The 17,210-nt window shown below is 36.6% G+C and overlaps 2 pseudogenes; both read left to right on the top strand.

Moving 5' to 3' along the window:
- Positions 1-744: 744 nt before the first annotated feature.
- LOC110149737 (olfactory receptor 8U9-like) lies at positions 745-1,315 on the top strand (annotated as a pseudogene).
- Positions 1,316-13,060: 11,745 nt separating this feature from the next.
- On the top strand, positions 13,061-14,027 carry LOC110149739 (olfactory receptor 8U9-like; annotated as a pseudogene).
- Positions 14,028-17,210: the final 3,183 nt, after the last annotated feature.

Genomic DNA, 17,210 nt, shown 5'->3' with positions numbered 1-17,210 from the left:
TTTCCTATATGCTATTAATGCCAACAGTTTCTCAATAAAAAAGCAATGGCTATATATTTCCAGTGGTTAATACTTTGCCTTTCAGTGCGGGGGTATGGGTTCCCAGATGGCACTAGTACCTGCCATTGCAGGAGACTCAAGAGAAGCAGGTTCTGTCCCTTGGTTGGGAAGATCCCCTGGAGGAGGAGATAGCAATCCCCTCCAGTGTTCTCACTGGGAGGATCACATGGATAGAGGAGACTGGCAGGCTACCTACAGTCCACTGGATCACAAAGATTTGGACATGACTGAGAGTCTGAGCAATAACTGGATAAAATAAAATAGAACAGATTAGTTAGGTAAGATGCTACTTGACTCGAGGCCAAAAAATAAATAAATAAATAAACATAAAGCAGAAGCAATACTGTGATGAATTCACCAAAGACATTAAAGAATGGCTGAATATTTTAATAAGTCAAATTAAAGTTCAGATAGCTTAATGTTCAGGAACTTTTAACAGAAACCAGACTGTTCCACACCTTCCTTCTTTGTATGAACAATGAATCCGGGAGAAGAGAGCTGTGCCTTTCCCACATTTATCAGTTTCTACTCTCCATCACATTCCCAGAATCACTGTATGCTAACTATATGTTAGCATTAAATCTCCTTACAAGGTATCAAAACATAAAAATACCACTTATATAATGGCAACTTGAATTTAACTCTTTTTTTTTCTACCTACTCATGCAGATGTCTGGAAGAGATATGGCACAGATCAACTGCACTCAGGTTAAGGAGTTTATTATTGTGGGCCTCACAGATCAAGAGGAGTTGAAGATGCCCCTCTTTGCCCTGTTATCCATCTACCTCTTCACAGTAGCAGGCAACCCGGGTTTGATCCTAGTTATCAGAACAGATTCAAGACTCCACACTCCAATGTACTTCTTCCTTAGTAAACTGGCCTTCATTGATTTCTGTTATGCTTCTGTCATTACACCCAAAATTCTTGGAAATTTCTTGTACAAACAAAATGTTATCTTTCAACTCATGTGCTGCCCAGTTAGGCTGTTTCCTCACCTTCATGGTATCTGAGTGCTTGCTGCTGGCTTCCATGATCTACGACCCATACATAGCCATTTGTAACCCTCTCCTCTATATGGCCTCAATGTCCCAAGGAATCTGTATTCAGCTCGTAGTTGTCCCCTACAGCTATGACTTTTTGATGGCGCTGTTTCATACCAACTTCACTTTTCATCTCTCCTATTGCTACTCGAATACCATCATCCATTTCTACTGTGATGACAACACAGATTTTCACCATGACAAGGTGGTGTAAATGAGTAGCATTGCTATGTAGACAGTCAAGGGCGTAGATGTGTTAGTCGCTCAGTCCTGTCCAACTCTTTGCGACCCCATGGACCCCATGAATGCCCTGCTGGGCTTCTCTGGCCATGGAATTTTTCAGGCAAGAATACTGGACTGGATTGCCATATCCTTCTTCAAGGGTGTGGATGCTGCTACATAAACTGTAGTGTACATGAAAAGTTCGTCACAAACAAAAAAATAGTCCAGTCCAAAATGCTTAGTTTCACGGTTGAGAAAGCCTGCCCTCAACAATTGTTTCCAAAGGATTGTAGATTTCATCCTAGTCAGACTGATGGATGGTGTTACTAAAGCCTCCTACGTGTTCGGCCACTCAGTAGTGTCCAACTGTCTATGGCCACATGGACTGTAGCCCTTCAGGCTCCTCTGTTCATGAAATTTTCCAGGCAAGGATACTGGAGCACATTGCCGTTTCCTCCTCCTGTGTTTCCTGCCTTAACAGACAACTTCTTTACCACTAGCTACTTGAAAAGTCTCCTATAGACTTGCTGATTTTCCCTTTATTTATTTTTTCATCAACTATTGTCATTAAATCCTCAGTTGAATTATGCTTTTCCTTTCACATCTGTCACTGTATATTTCATAAATCTTGGGGTGACTGTGTCAGTTGTTCATGAATTTATAATTGTTAAATTTACTGTGTTTAATAATAACAATTATTATTATTAAAAGCCCCTGTTTGCTTACTGCAGCACTTCTTTTATTAAGGTCCTATTTTTCTATGGCTTTAATATAAAATTTCAGCTCTCTTATGGTTACTGTTTGAATGGAATAATTTTCTATTATTTTACCTTAAGATATTTATTTATTATTTTATTTTTGGCTGCACTGGGTCTTCATTGCTGCAAGCTGATTTTTACCAGTTGTGGGGAGCTACTCTCTAGTTACAGTGTACAGACCTCTCACTGTGGTGGGTTCTCTTGTTACAGACTTCTGCTCTAGCATGCAGGGTCAGTATGTACTACACAGATTTAGTTGCCTTGAGGCATATGGAATCTTCCTGGACCAGCGGTTGACCCATGTCCCCTGCATTGGCAGGGGCAAAAACTGAGTGAAAGTTGTGTCTCTTTTAGACAGCCAATAGTTGGATTTTCCCTTTTTTAAGTTATTGAATATATATGCCTTTTGATTGGTATAAGTAATACCTTTATGCTTAATGACATCTGGAGGGCTTGTTAGAACGTGTATTGCTGAGACAAACTTACATTTTATGATTCAGTAGGTCTGATGCAGAGCTAAAAAAATGCACTTTCAATAGTTACTTACAGTTCCCAAGTGTTGAATGAGGTCACTGAGAGGATGTGACCTTTGGTTGATTCTTGAACTGGACCTGGACACTTAGAGGGTCCTCACTATCAATCCCTGCCTCCATGACTTTGGAGAGCAGTTTTTCTGCCTATTGCTTCCACAGTAGGAGCCATTGTCAAGGATGCAGCCTGGAGAGCCTAAGGTGCTGAAACCAGCTGGATGGTATGCGTGAGTGAACCCATAAGTCTTTTATATGAACTTTTAAGAGTCCAGGGGGCCTTTGTGGAGATTTACTTATTTTATAGCCACCCAAGCCAAGACTCATAGGCATATTCCCTTGCTATTTATACATGTAACTCCATGGCTGATTCATGTCAATGTATGACAAAACACACTTCAATGTTGTGAAGTAATTAGCCTCCAACTAATTAAATAAATAAATACATAAAAAACATAAAATTGCCACTGACCAATATGGGATGATCTGCTTCTTTCTTTTGATTCACCCCGCCCTCCATGTATGCTTGTCTAGTTTCAGATTTCACCCGGGAAACTCTCATGTTTGCAAATCAATACCAAGTTGTCTTGATGTTGCTTGTCCAGGACTCCACTTTGATAGCCATTGCATCAAATAATCTCTTTACCATATCTGTATTCAGCTTCTGGTGGCTTTTGTCTCTTAAGAATAACTGCCTACATTTCTTTATTGGAGAACTGCATCAGGTTTCCTGAAGCTGTTATGTCTGTGGGCAAGGTAAGACAGAAGCAACTGGAAATTTACATCCCACAGGGAATAGCCCTTAGCAATGATTGATATGAGCACAGGAGTATACAGGTGGCCCTTGGACAATGCAGGTTTGAACTTCACAGTTCTACCTACAGATGAATAATTTTCCATTAGTAAATATTACAATACTACAAGGTCTGTGATTGTTTTAATCTAATGAAGAGGGGGATCATTTATACAGAAGGCCAATTTCAAGTTACACACAGGTTAATCCACCGATTTATGGGTTACAGGTTGTTCAAGGCTTAGCTGTATATATTCAAGCTCCTTTGTCCACAAAGAGCAACTTGAGCTACCTCTCTCCAGAAAACTTCCATGGAATCTAACCAAAATGTCTATCATGGAACTTTGATACTATATCCTTGTTTGGCTTACTTTCTTACAAGGTGCCACTTCCCATTCAATCCAATAGCTACTCTTGGGGGAAAAAAATCTTAATAAATCACATTTACATCAATCATTGACTCAGTATCTCATTTTGGGGGAACCCAAATTAAGATGGTATTATAATTTTTACAATGTATTATTTGTGTAATTTTACAGAAAGCAATGTCCTCTTGATAATAAATATATGTTGAAATATTAATATTGTTTAACATTCATCAACTTTTCTCAGCCAGCTTAATATGAAGTACTTCTAGCACCTCTTCTTACCACAAAAAGGGCTCAGAAGTTTAAAAATAAAACTTTCAAAAAGTAAAAGTCTGAAGAATTATTTAGGTTATGTTGTCAAACCTAGTTTGCTCTTAGCCTTGAAATTCTGGGTCCTTTTACTTCTGAGCCTTCTCTGATAGCTCAGATGGTAAAGAGTTTTTCTGCAATGCAGGAGACACAATTTTGCTCCCTGGATCAGGAAGATGCCCTGGAGTAGGAAATGGCCACCCACTACAGTACTCTTTTCTGGAGAATCCCATGGATAGAGGAGCTTACTTAGCAGGCTATAGTTCATGGGTTCTCAAAGAGTCAGACATGACTGAGCAACTTCATTTTCTTTCTTCTGGAAAAAGAAAGACAACTGAATGGATATGGATGTCAGGAGGCATGGATTTGACTTCTGTTAGAATCACTAAATTTATTTCCCCTTTAAAATGTGAGCTTTCTCATTGGTAAATGATGGGGTTGTGTTAGATACATTTTTTTAATAGAATTATTTTGGTCAGAGTTTTATGCTAATAATAATAATAATATCAATGTGTGCGTGGGTGCTAAGTTGTGTCTGGTTTTTGGCGACCCCTTAGACTGTAGCCCACCAGGTTCCTCTGTCCTTGAGATTCTCCAGGCAAGAACACCAGAGTGGGTTGCCATGCCCTCCTCCAAGCGATCTTTCACACCCAGAGATCAAAACCTCATCTTTACATTTCCTGCATTGGCAGATGGGTTCTTTAACACTAGCACCACCTGGGAAGCCCCAGTAAAAATCAGTTCAGTTCAGTCACTCAGTCGTGTCCAACTCTTTGCGACCCCATGGACTGCAGCACGCCAGGCCTCCCTGTCCATCACCAACTCCCAGAGTTTACTCAAACTCATGTCCATTGAGTCAGTGATGCCATCCAACCATCTCATCCTCTGTCATCCCCTTCTCCTCCTGCCTTCAATCTTTCCCAGCATCAGGGTCTTTTCCAATGAGTCAACTCTTCACATGAAGTTGTCAAAGTACTGGAGTTTCAACTTCAGCATCAGTCCTTCCAGTGAATATTCAGGACTGATTTCTTTTAGGATTGACTTGTTGGATCTCCTTACAGTCCAAGGGACTCTCCAGAGTCTTCTCCAACACCACGGAATCATAAACAACAACAACAATAAAATTACAATAATATAACAATATATTATAATAGTATAATATAACAATAATAACTAAAATTATTCTGTTAGAATGGGGTGGTAAAACCAAAGCTCTACCAACTGTTCCTCTTAACACATTTTCCAGAGATCTTCCTTCAGGTCACTCAGAAACAACCTGAGTCATTGCCACAAGAGCAAGTTACTTTCATAGCCCTCTCTGAAAGCCGTGACTAAATCTGATCTATGACCCCATGTTCCTTGGTAGTTCTCTGATTTTTGATTTTTTTATAAGCATCATAGAAATTCTATTTGACAGGGAAATCTCCCTCACCAGTGCTAATTCTGACCTGTTCCTAAATCTTCTCCAATCTTTACAATATTAATGTCCAGTTGTTCTTCCAATTGTAAATTTTCTTAAACTTTGTATCATTCATGAAGATGTAAATTCTATCAGGGCTTTTACCAGATTGAAAATTGCAAAATCTCAAATTGAAAAATAAATTTTACTTATTATTATTATTTTTTTAATTTTTCCTTGTTAGTTGGTTTTTGGCCACATGGCTTGTGAGATTTTAGTTTCCTGAACAAGGATTGAACCCAGGTGCTCAGCAGTGAGAAGTCAGAGCTCTAAACACTGGGCACCAGGGAATATCCAAGAGATCTTATCTCTTGAAAACTTTGAGATCTAAGTGAGCAACACTGCTTGGAAAACAGCTGTGACTTTCAAACTGTTAAGTATAACTTTTCTTTAATAATCCTGTTAGGGAAAGGGAAAACAGGAAATTGTGAAAATTGCTGTGTGGGTCTGATTTTAAATGTGTTATTGAAATGAGGTTAACTTTATCTGATGTGTTTGGGGATTCAATGTTTCCATGATAATCATTTGTCATAATTTTTGTCATAATCTATTCCACAAAGAAGTTTCTAAATAATTATAGTGACACATTTGCTTTATTTATAGAGGCTCAATTCCCAAGTTCTCACAGATCAGTCTCTTGTGATAACTCAGAAAGCAATGTGAGATAAATGAGTCCCACTGGTACTTTATCAGGGAGATGGCATGAAATATTTTTTCAGGTTCTCCTGGGCTTTCAAATGAAGATCTGGGGAGCGAAAAAAAAAAAAAAAAAAAAAAAAATCACAAATCTCCCAAACTGTCTCTATACAAGTGAAAATCCTATTCCTGAGGACTATTTTCCAGGGAACAGTTGCCAGAAGCACTTTCTAAATTTCATGTTTATCTGTAAAGCTCTTGCCTGAACTGCATGCTTGTCTCATTTGCAATCTTATTTGTCAAGTATCTCTCCAACAGTGAGACATGTGATTATACTATTCAAAAGCCAGTTAATTACTTGTTCAACTCCAATATACATGTATAGTACTTTCAGAATTAACTTGAATCACCATGAGAAAAAAATGTATAAACCAGAATACAAAGTTTATATTCAGTTTCTTTTATCTGTAATTTTACAGTGTCTAATCAAAGTGCTATTTCCCATAGTTACTCATGACAATAAATCCCCCGTCTTGAGTGTGATTATGCCATACATTCATAATACAGCCAAATACATTTGTGTTCATTTCTTTCTGGCATTGGCTGAAAATCTCATTAACTTTTTATAAATTTATATATATCATTTAATCTTTGTAATATACAGTTCTATGAATTTATGATAATTCTATAGAGTCAAGTAACAACCCTCTAGGTAACATGCAAAACAGTTCCTTCACCTTAAAAATTCCCTTAATGTATCTCCTAGTGAAATACTGTCCCCTACCCAAAACTTTGATCAGCGAAATTGAACTCTTTCTCCTAACGTTTAAGAAATAGAAAGATAATCACTCATTATCAGAGAAATGCAATTCAAAACCACAATGAGGTACCATTACACGCCAGTCAGAATGGCTGCTATCCAAAAGTCTACAAGCAATAAATGCTGGAGAGGGTGTGGAGAAAAGAGAACCCTCTTACACTGTTGGTGGGAATGCAAACTAGTACAGCCGCTATGGAAAACTGTGTGGAGGTTTCTTAAAAAGCTCGAAATAGAACTGCCATATGACCCAGCAGTCCCACTTCTGGACATACACACCAAGGAAACCAGATCTGAAAGAGACATGTGCACCCCAATGCTCATCGCAGCACTGTTTATCATAGCCAGGACATGGAAGCAACCTAGATGCCCATCAGCAGATGAATGGATAAGGAAGCTGTGGTACATATACACCATGGAATATTACTCAGCCATTAAAAAGAATTCATTTGATTCAGTTCTAATGAGATGGATGAAGCTGGAGCCCATTATACAGAGTGAAGTAAGCCAGAAAGATAAAGACCATTAAAGTATACTAACACATATATATGGAATTTAGAAAGATGGTAATGATAACCCTATATGCAAAACAGAAAAAGAGACACAGATGTATAAAACAGACTTTTGGACTCTGTGGGGAAGGTGAGGGTGGGATGTTTCAAGAGAATAGCATTGAAACATGTATATTATCTAGGGTGAGGTGAAACAGATCACCAGCCCATGTTGGATGCAGGAGACAAGTGCTTGGACCTGGTGCACTGGGAAGACCCAGAGGGATCGGGTGGAGAGGGAGGTGGGAGAGGGGAATCTGGATGGGGAATACATGTAAATCCATGGCTAATTCATGTCAATGTATGACAAAAACCACTACAATATTGCAAAGTAATTAGCCTCCAACTAATAAAAATAAATGGAAAAAAAATAAATAAAAATAAAAATAAATAGAAAGATAAACCTTCCCCTGGGAAGAGTCTTTGATGATGTATATATAAAACTAATGTTGAGCACTTGTCTCATGCATCCAACCTGGGCTGGTGATCTCTTTCACCCTAGATAATATACATGTTTCCATGCTGTTCTCTTGAAACATCCCACCCTCACCTTCTCGCACAGAGTCCAAAAGTCTGTTTATACATCTGTGTCTCTTTTTCTGTTTTGCATATAGGGTTATCATTTGCCATCTTTCTAAACCTGGTGCACTGGGAAGACCCAGAGGGATCGGGTGGAGAGGGAGGTAGGAGAGGGGATCGGGATGGGGAACACATGTAAATCCATGGCTGATTCATGTCAATGTATGACAAAACCCACTAAAGTATTGTAAAGTAATTAGCCTCCAACTAATAAAAAAAACCAAACAAACAAGCAAAAAAAAAAAAAAACAGAAAAAAATGTTTAGGGAGAGGAAAAAAAAAAAAACTAATGTTGAAGTGGCATTATGAAAACCCAGTCCTAACAAGCTGTGGTTAATAACGCCTCTTTATTGTCATTTGAATTCAATCTAAGGTATTCATATGCAGGGATTTACACAGAAGATTTCTACTTAGTTAATTTTCCAACATTCCTATACCAAGTAGAAGTCTAGCCGTTTTACAGTAAAGTGTAAATGAAACCAGAACATTTTTTCAACTGTATTATGTTTGTCATTTAAAGTAAAATTAAGTATGGATAGTTTCAGAATAATTATGTAATTTGCTAAGCATAATTCATGCTAATTCATATAATCCTGAGTGATGCTGACAAATCATGATCATGTCAAGCTGTGAAATGCAAGACTTTGCTGCTTTTCCTGTTCACTGAATGACATATGTTAATGCATCGTGTACAAAGAGTGTTAGATACTAACACTTCCATTCCTCTGCAGCCATTATATTAAAGCCCATAGTTATTGCTGGAAATTTATTTCATAGAAAACTACATGGTAAATTTTATATTCAAAAGCACTATACAAAGCAGACTAATCCCTCACTGTGTCCTCACAAACCATATGCAAGATAATCTGATCATCCATCATTAATCCAGAATCTTTAGGGATGCAAACTTTTCCTTGCTTTGGACATTATGGTTTTTGTTAAATGTCTTACTGATCCTCTCATTTACATTTTTTAGTTTCACTATGTAACTGAAGTTTTGTTTTTCACCTCCTATCTATTCAAAACCTCTGGAAGATATAATTAAAGTATCTGGTGCATCCTCAGTTAAATGCTGGACATTGTAAATTACTGAGAAGGCAACAGAAATTGCACTATATTGGAAAAATAAAGATAATTCCATAATTCCTTTCTCCCTCATCACCCTTTTCCACCAACCCAACAAAAACTTTTCCAGTATAGAGAAGTATTATTTCCATAAACATAATGTCTTTGTCCATTCAAGCTATCATATCAAAATACTATAAAAATCAGTGGATTTTTAATAATAGAAAGTTATTTTCTCATAATTTTGGAGACTGGTAAGTCAAAGATCAAGGTCCTGAAAAATTTGGTTCTTTGTAGGGACTCTCTTCCTGGATTGTGTGTGGCTGCTATCTAACTGTGCTCACATGGCCTCCTCTGTGTGTGTATGTGTGTGAATGAGAGAATGTGATGTTTGTGTGTGTTTATATGTAAAGGGAGGGAGAGAGCAAGCTAGTGTCTCTCCTTATAAAGCCACTGGTTCTATCATTATGGTTCCATTCTCAGTATTGCATCTAATGCTACCTCTCTAAGGACCATCCACAAATATCATCTCACTGGGTTTGGGGCCTCAACCTATGAATTTGGGGAGGATACAATTCAGTTTATAGCAGACACAGTGTTTCCAAAGTAAATTTTAAAACCGTCTTCTATCTGTACACCCTTGTTGTAGACACAGAAGAGCTAAGAAAGCTCTCTGGGAGAGTGCTCTTTAGACTAGGTCACCAAGGAAATCAAGTAATGATGGACAGAGACAACCTAAAGAGGAAATGAACTCTTCATGACCATTTCAAAGAATAGGACAGTGATGCTCAGAAATAGATTCTTGGGGGAGCTATATATTTGTTTCTTTGAAAGAGATGTAGTTAGAGAGTTCACAAGGTAATTTTTTATCTTTCTTCCAAGGGTAGATTTAAATCCTTTTGTTGAACAATAACAACCACATAACAATTAAACCAACAAATAAATAAGAGCAATTCAAAAACTAGAAAACCTTACAGCAATAATAATAATATAGCAAAACCTTACATAACTGTAGACCTGAAGTTCTTCAAAATGAATAATAATGCTAATTAAACTGCAGCCTGCCTTGGGATCCCTTTGGGGTGTAGGCTGTAAGCTTTCTGATTATTTTACTTGTGTCATACTCTAAGAAAGATCCCTTGGGATATGTCAATGACAAAACCTTTCAGTTTGCTGCTGCCTAGACTTGTTTGGAGAAGAAATAGGAACACAATCTGCCCAGGTATAATTTAGAAGAGTATATTTAAAAATTGGGGTACAAATGAACAGTTTTAAAATGAATTATAATAGAATAATATATTTTAGAATAAAATGTTTTGGATGACATTTTGGAAACAAGAGAAAATAATATTCCCTCTAATCTTATTTCAGTCATTTAGACATTGGTAGTTTGGAATGAAAAAAAAATTGAAATCTCTGAGATAGAATCTATTCAAACATTTAGACAAGTTAGGCACTTAACTGATTAGATTGTAAACTATGTCAAAAGTCTCTTTTCCATTTTAGCAAATCTAGTCATTTTACCCAGAATGAGAGATGAGCACATTAAAATTAAATCATCATTGTGACCCTTAATATATTTGATATGAGTAAAGGTATAAATTATGAATGGGGGCATAAATTGAAATAGTATTTCAAAAATTAATATTTAATTCATTATCACCAGACATGTAGAAGGGGCTGTATTAAGAAATGAATTAAAAATTCATGTCTCCCACCCATCAAGTTGATAATCTATCAAAAGAAGAAATATGGAAACAGATGGAAATCATAAATGATATGTAAGTAAATGATGTATAAAATGTTTCCAAACACAAAAATGAAAACTGGTAAGTAACAGAGGAACTGGAATTTAAAGAAGTCTCTTTTGAGGAAAGGTTGAGTTTTGATAGGCTTTGAAGAATAAATAGGAATTTTTCTTCCAACTGTTTAGTTGCCATTCACCTGGTAGAGATAAGCATAGGATAAAACACATAGGAAGTAGGGAAAAATGGAAAGGCATACTGTAATTGAGGGTTGAAAAATAATTATTTTGTGTGTTGACTGCAGCATAAGAGATATGAGTGGAATATGAATATAAACAATCATGAGATAGATCATAAAATATATAATTTCAAATATATTGCCAAATATATGCATGTGCTACCTTTAAGATAAAATACAACGGCATACTGAAGCACTTCTAACTTCTAAACAGTGAAGTCTTAGCTGCTGTCTTGGAAACAGTAAACCAAACTTCCAATCAAATACTTGCTTAACTATTTCAAAGTGGAATTCATCTATTTGTGGGACCACTAACTAGGCTTTTAAACACTCTGAAGGTTTCATGTAATGATCAATACCATAAAAATTATCTTCTTCCCATAGAAAGTTGTAGAAACATCCATGCATGCACACTTAAAAAATATTTTTGATGTTGATAAAATAGGCACCACTTCAAATAAGGAAAATGAGGAACAAATTGAATTTTTGAAATGCTAAAATTAATGTATTTTGAGGGTGACAGAGCATTCAAATAAAGATATCCCAATTTCGTTCAGGGTTCTCTCTGCTGTGCCATGCTTGGCATAAATCTCAATGAAATAATATTTTTCAACAGTTATCTCTTATTAGAAAATCAACTGTTCATTACTGAGACTCCATTGTACATTTTTTTCTCATACATATAACAGAATAAGTGAAATTAAATAGAAATTTTGTATTTACTCTTTAATTTTTATTGGAGTATAATTTTTATTGGTTTACAATATTGATTTCTGCTGTTATACATATATTCAATCTTTTGTAGATTCTTTTCCATATAGGCCACTTTGGAGTGTTGGGTAGACTACCCTGCATTATAATGTAGGTCCTTGTTAGTTATCTAATGGTGGTGAGCTCCTGCATCAGAAAAACACAAGTTTGAAACCCCCTGTGCTACAGACTGGCTGTCAGCTTACTTCAGTTGCTTTGTCTCTCAAGGTCTCTTCCCTGTATATAAAATGGGCATATAAGAAGCAAAGTAGGGCTTCTCTCATTTTTCAGTGGTTAAGAATCCACCTGCCAATGCAGGGGACATGGGTTTGATACCTGGTCCAAGAGGATCCCACATGCCATGGGACAACTAAGCCCATGTGACACAACTACTTAGCCTGTGTCTGCAACAAGGAAAGCCAGAAAAATGAGAAGCCTGGGCACCACACAGAGGAGTAGTCTTGGTCACTGCAAATAGAGAAAGCCTGTGTAAATTGAGGAAGACCAGTGCAGCCAAAATAAATAAAATATCTATATTATATTAAAAAAATAACAACCCATGAGGTGGGCTACAGTCTTTCATAAAGTTGCCCATTTTCAGCCTTTGCATTATAAACACATTTGTGAAGATTATGGAGCTATCCACGGTGGCCTCCCTGCAATAAGGATGAGTATAGAATAGATAGCTAGAGCATGGTGCTCATTGCTCTGTCAGCACTGCAGAATGTGGAGTTTGTATCATATATGCAAGTCTGCCAGAGTGATATCACTGCAGGGGATTCATTTTCTTTTATATTATTAATGTTAGAATATTTTTAATAAAAGCAATAGCTTTAATGTTTTGAAAAAAAATAGTGTTAAATTTTAAATAACATAAGAGCTTTGAGCAAAGAGTCAATGTAGACTGAATCCTATCTACAGCTATTAATTTCATAAAATGCATTTGATTTGGGAGAGAGAAATATGCCTGGCTTATAAAACATCACTTACTGTATGTCCCATTGCCAGACTCAAGGGTGCTAGCACTTTTACTGTTAGCATTTTCATGTTGATAATACTAATTGCTTTAAAGAATAATAAGACTTGAATTTAATTAAGTTGGATTTCATTATCCTCTCTTCATCCAGGCATACTGAAGAAACATGATCCAGATAAATTGCACCCAGGTGACAGAATTTGTTCTTGTGGGCCTCACAGACCGTCAGGAGTTGAAGATGCCCCTCTTTGTCCTGTTCTTATCCATCTACCTCTTCACAGTAGCAGGCAACCTGGGTCTGATCCTAGTCATCAGAACAGATTCAAGACTCAACGCACCAATGTACTTCTTTCTTAGTAACTTGCTTTTGCTGATTTCTGTTAATCTTCTGTCATTACATCTAAAATGCTGGGGAATTTCTTGTACAAACAAAATGTTATCTCTTTCAATGGATGTGCTGCCCAGCTGGGCTTCACATGGCCCATGACTGGCCTTTATGACTGCCGAGTGTTTGCTACTGGCTTCCATGGCCTATGACAGTATGTGGCCATCTGTAACCCTCTCCTCCATATGGTTGTAATGTCCCCAGGCATCAGCATTCAGCTTGTGGCTGGCCCCATAGCTATTGCTTCCTGGTTGCCCTATTTCACATCATCCTCACCTTTTGCCTCTCCTACTGCCATTCCAAAGTCATCAATCATTTCTATTGTGATGACACGCCTCTTCTCAGTCTCACTTGCTCAGACACTCACTCCAAGCAGCTATGGATTTTTGCCTGTGCTGGTCTCATGTTCATTTCCTTCCTTCTGGTTGTCTTTGTCTCCTACATGTACATTATTTCTGCCATCCTAAAGATGTGCTCCACTGAAGGCGGATGCAAGGCTTTTTCCACTTGTGGCTCCCACATGCTGGCAGTCACCATATTCTATGGGACCCTCATCTTTATGTACTTACAGCCAAGTTCTAATCATTCCCTTGACACAGATAAGATGGCCTCTGTCTTCTATACAGTGATCATTCCCATGTTGAACCCTTTAATCTACAGCCTTAGGAATAAGGAGGTGAAAGATGCCCTGAAAAAAGTCATCATGAATAGAAACCAGGCTTCTATGTTCATGAAATTAAGAAAGTGACTTGAATGAATAAAAACAGAATTTTCTTCACAGTTTGATTTTTTTCTCTTAAGCTACCAAAATGCCTATTCTTAATACTGGATTTCTACATGTCTGTTCATTGTGTAATAAAATTTTCTAAAGGTTTTCACTTAGAATGAGATTTCAGATATAAAAGTGTCCATTAGAAATTTTTGCCAATTCTCTCATTTTCAAATGAAATTATATTAAAAAAAATTCTTTGTTCCATGGGAATTTATACCAATCTTTTTTATTTCTCAAATGAATAATTGCATAACAAACCATTACCTGGATATGTAACTAGTTATAGGACAAAGGTTTCACCTTTCCATCACTTTAAAATCCCTGGTTCAGGATTCTCCAGTTCCATTAATCATATCCCATATGAAGAGCAAAGATGCACATTGTACTTCTTTCCCTAATTTGCTAGTATCTCAGAAAAATATAACATTATAAAGTGAAGTGAAAGTGAAGTCGCTCAGTCATGTCTGACTCTTTGTGACCCCATCTACTGTAGCCTACCAGGCTCCTCAGTCCATGGAATTTTCCAGCAAAGAGTGCTGGAATGGGTTGCCATTTCCTTCTCCAGGGGATCGTCCCAACCCAATGATCGAACCCGGGTATCCCACACTACAAGCAGATGCTTTACTGTCTGAGCCACCAGGGAAGCCTCAATATATAGAGAGATTTCTCACAGTTATTTGATAGTCTCCCAAAGATCAGTTTTATCTTTAAACTTTCCATTTATCAGTGAAAAGTGAAAGTGAGAGTCACTCTCACTGTCCAACTCTTTGGGGACCCATGGACTATACAGTCCATGGAATTCTCCAGGCCAGAATTCTGAAGTGGATAGCCTTCCCTTCTCCAGAGGATGCTCCTAAACCAGGGATTGAACCTAGGTCTCTTGCATTGCAGGCAGATTCTTTACCAGCTGAGCCACAGGGAGGCTCTGACATTATGAAACTGTTCCAGAAATCAAGTATACTTCAATAAAAATAATTTTAAATTAATGAATGAATTAATAAAGCTGCTCCATATTTATATATTTTAAAAAATTGTCTTTATTTTTTTTTTCAAGTTGTCTTTATTGAGAAGAATAATACTACATCTTAAGTTTACCTGAGTCACTGATTTAACATGGCCTGGCATCTGGTCTGATCGCTGAAGACTAATTTTTAAGTGAACTATTTTTTTTTTAATTTTTAATCCTATGAGATCTTGTTATATTTTTTCAGAGTATCTTAAAAAGGCCTAACTCAAGAATAGAATATCAGGGCCATCATATATTCTAAATTATTATACACAAATAATTGAAACACCATAGATCATTTTCCAGTAGCAAGGATCCTATGCAGTTATACTGGGCAAAACTTGGGTAAATTGGTTATTAATGGGTAAGGTATAGTTTATAATATGATGAACCATTAGGCAATGCAGCCTAGTTCTGAAAAGAACACATTCCTTGTAGTCAAAGGATGGACTTGAACTGTGTGTGGGCTTTCTGTAGCTTATTTGTCAATTAAATAAGGACAGCACTACAAAATTTGGAGTCTTCTAAAGTATTGAATACACAAAAGAGTAATAATAAATCATAAGTATTTGCATATCATCTCTCTTGCTAAAGAACCTGAATTCTAGTCCCAACTATACTGTACTTGAGAGGCCAATTTATAAATGAGGATTAACGTACACAATAGATAACTGTGATATAAATAGATAGATAGATAGATGATAGATAGATAGATATAGATATACAGGTATGCATATATAATTTCAGATAAGTGTAATGATAATTTAACAGCTTGCAATTATGCAGAAAATGGTTTTGAGTTTGTAATTTGCATATAATTTTAATATATATTAATGAATGCATGTGTGTGTGTGCTCACCCAGTTGTGTTTGACTCTTTGCAACCCAATGGACAGTAGCCCACCAGGCTGCTCTGTCCATGGACTTGTCCCGGCAGGAGTACTGGAGTGGGCTGTCATTTCTTGCTCCAGTGCATCTTACTGACCAAATAATCAAATCTGCATCTCCTGCATCTCCTGAGTTGGCAGGCAGATTCTTTGTCACTAGCACCACCTGTGAAGACTATATGTGTGTGTGTGCGCCATTTGAATGTTTAATGAAACATAACCAGAGAAAAGAAATATAGTATATATTTTAGTGAATCATAGAGATACAGGGTGGACTTAGTATACAGTTCTCAAAAGTTTCTTTTTTTGTCTTTTCTTTAAACACATTTATCCACTATTTCAGTGGTTCCTGCAGCAAATTTTGAGTCTCTATTCTATATAGTCAAAGCCTGTCATTAAAGTCTTTGAACTCACACTGTCCTGTCTTGGCAAGAAGGAGCTTTTACCGTGATGCAGCTCTTCAATTAAAAAGTATAGATTCCTTGGTGTCTGAAAGCCCAAATCTGAATGCTAGGTCTGACCTTTGCAGAGTCAAAACATCTCAGACACTTATGTACGCCTCCATCTCTTCAACAGTGTGAAAGTGAAACTAATAGCAAACACCCACTAAATCTATTGTCATGAGATCAAGACTATAGATGAATTTCTTTTATAAATGTCATTCTACCAAAAATAATGTGAAACTATGAATTTATTTGACATAAACATAAATAACATGAATATATAAGATGGATATAGCAATTTAATATTGCTAAACTCAATATTAAGTTAAGCTTTATGTTTAAATATTTTGTTTATCATATGAAGTGGAATTCTGAAAACTATGTTTTCACTTTTCTTTGAAGTTTCACATTTTTGTGAAAATTATGTTATAATTTTCATTACATAGCATTGTAACAGAGGACACTGTCACAATCATTAAAAAAACCCATTATATTTTCACTAAGCATATTGATTTAGATACACTTTCGTACTTTGTACATAACTATATTTCACCCTTTCCTTCATTGCAGGAAATGGGCTAGCCCATTAAAAATAATATTTAGTAAGTGTCATGATTGTCTTAATTCTAGTTGAAATGCCTAGTGTTTCATCTTAATATATTACTCAATATATTTGTGGCCATATATTTAACTCTTAAAATATTTATCCTGCTACAATACCTATGATGCTGGAATTTTGTATACATGATGTCCTATATTTTAATGCAAGATATTCTGTCTTCCTTAACAAATATCCTGACTACTGAGTGTGTTGGAATTCCTGC

The sequence above is a fragment of the Odocoileus virginianus genome, unplaced genomic scaffold, assembly GCF_023699985.2.
Source record: "Odocoileus virginianus isolate 20LAN1187 ecotype Illinois unplaced genomic scaffold, Ovbor_1.2 Unplaced_Contig_48, whole genome shotgun sequence".
NCBI classification, from domain to species: domain Eukaryota; kingdom Metazoa; phylum Chordata; class Mammalia; order Artiodactyla; family Cervidae; genus Odocoileus; species Odocoileus virginianus.
This window is presented reverse-complemented; position numbering and strand designations above follow the sequence as displayed.